The sequence below is a fragment of the Crocuta crocuta genome, unplaced genomic scaffold (genome assembly GCF_008692635.1).
Source record: "Crocuta crocuta isolate KB4526 unplaced genomic scaffold, BGI_CrCroc_1.0 scaffold693, whole genome shotgun sequence".
NCBI classification, from domain to species: domain Eukaryota; kingdom Metazoa; phylum Chordata; class Mammalia; order Carnivora; family Hyaenidae; genus Crocuta; species Crocuta crocuta.
In genome coordinates, this window is record NW_027527545.1 from 751,366 (window position 1) to 753,327 (window position 1,962).

Consider the following 1,962-nt stretch of genomic DNA (forward strand, 5'->3'; position numbering starts at 1 on the left):
CGTTGCCGGGCAACCGCCGCCGGGGGCCCCGCCCCGTCCGCACTAAAGACCTGGGTTCGAGCCTCCTGTCGGATGACCGCTGGGCGGGCCTTTGGGACCCGCGGCCTTTCTGAAATTAAGGACTCCGATCGGGCCTGTAGTCCTGGTGGGCGCAGAGATGAGGGGGCAAGAGACAGCTGTGGTTCAACGAGGGTCGGGGGACAGAGACTGTGTCACCGCAAGCCGGACCCTCCCCTCGGGCCTGCGGAGGCCGGCACCAGGGTCAGGGAATGGCACGATGTACTTGCTGTGGGGTGAGGAGAGCCCTGAGGAGCTGTGGCCAAGGGGTCGGTCGAAACCATTTTTGTAGAGAGACTTAGGGTGCCTGCCTGGGGTCGGGGAATCAGGAGGGGTAGTCGGGGATTTTGGCTTCTCATCCCCACCCCAGCTGCGCCCCTCAAAAGAGCCAACACTTAGTGAGTACATTCTGTGCTCCAACCTGCTCTACACACGTGTGTACCTATGGATATTAACTAATGTTCACAATAGCCCTCTGACAGCTCACAGGTATTATTCCCATTTTACCGATGGGGAAACTGAGGCACAGAGAGGCAAACTTCTTCGCCAGAGGATGGAGAGCTCCAAGCTTGAACGCAGGCGGGCTGACTTGGGCTCCCCCTCGAGGCAGTGGTCATATCTGGGGAAGTCTGGAGCATAGGTCTGAGCACCAAGTTCCAAGTTCACCTGGTGGGGGGAGGGGAGTGCGGGTGGGACGTTCAAGGGTGTGGTGGGGGCTGCCCACAAGACAGGCCTTGGCCTCCAGAGGCTGTGCCAGGCTCCCCCCCCAAGCCTGCCCGGCGAGTTGAGACCAGGCAGAAGGTTCCCAGGAGCCAGCATCCCTTTATTCCGGCTTCTCAGGACTCCGTCATGGGTACCACCAAGCTGCCCACAAGACCCCTGGGGGGTGGGGGAAAGAGCAGATGCCAGCATCAGAGCAGGCTGGCACATGGGCCTCTCCCTCCACCCTCACCTCATCGGGAAGTGACCGTCTGTCTGGCAAGTGATCACCTTTGCATCATTTAAGAATTTTTTTTTTTTAACTCAAACGATTGAATAAATCACTGGGATGGTTAAGTGCCGAGGCAGAAGAGTAGAGGGTTCCCCTGAGAGTCTAAAGTCAGAAGGTCATGGTGGGAGGGAAGGAAGCCTTCCTGGAAGAGGTAATGCCCTAGGATCTGAAAGAAGCTACCGAGTAAGCAGAGCAAGCAAGAGGGCGAGTGGGCAGGTAAGTGTGAAAGGCTGGGGAGCTGGGATCTGACAAGCAGGGCCTGTGGTCAGAAGAGGTGGGGACCCTGGAGGGACTTTTTGCAGAGTGGATGATAGAGGCAAGAGGGAAGACGTGATTGGATTGTCTCTGGAGAAGGGCTGGAAAGGGTAAGGCCAGGAGCAGGGAGGCCAGGGAGGTGTCTGTTGGGAGTATTTTCAGGCCAGAGATGATGGCTGCCAGATTTAGCAAATAAAAATACAGGAGACGCAGTTACATTTGATTTTCAGATAGAGAACAAGTACATTTTTTTTAAGTACTTTTTTTTAAAGTATAATATGTCCCCAGTATTGCAGGGGACATAACTTATACTGAAACGTGATTCCTTGTTTATCTGAAAATCAGATTTAACTGGGTGTCTTGGGTTTTATCTGGCAAAAGCACTTGAAGCTCTCAAGCCCCAGCGCCCCTCCTCCCCAGGGATGGGGAAAAGACATCAGCTACCAGTACTGAGCAAATGCACTGTGAGATCAATACCATCATCCCATTTTACAGACGGGGAAACGGAGGCTCAGAGACCTTTCGGTAACTAGTCTGTACAGTGAGTGAGTGACCCCCGACTGGAACCCCGGCATGTGGGGGGCAGTCCACCGGCGGGTTAGAGCTGGCATACCCCACCTTCCACGGCCGGGGTGGGGGTGGGGATGGGGCTTGGAAAC

At 55.5% G+C, this 1,962-nt stretch overlaps 1 long non-coding RNA gene across 1 annotated transcript in view; it reads right to left on the minus strand.

Annotated features, from left to right (window-relative positions):
* LOC144232713 (uncharacterized) overlaps positions 1–1,487 on the minus strand; it is a 2,124-nt gene extending 637 nt beyond the window's left edge. The window contains exons 1-2 of the long non-coding RNA XR_013335497.1: positions 565–1,487; positions 51–142 (exon numbers count right to left, since the gene is read on the minus strand). This is a non-coding gene — a long non-coding RNA (uncharacterized LOC144232713). The remainder of the gene's footprint in view (positions 1–50; positions 143–564) is intronic.
* Between the last annotated feature and the right edge of the window lie 475 nt (positions 1,488–1,962).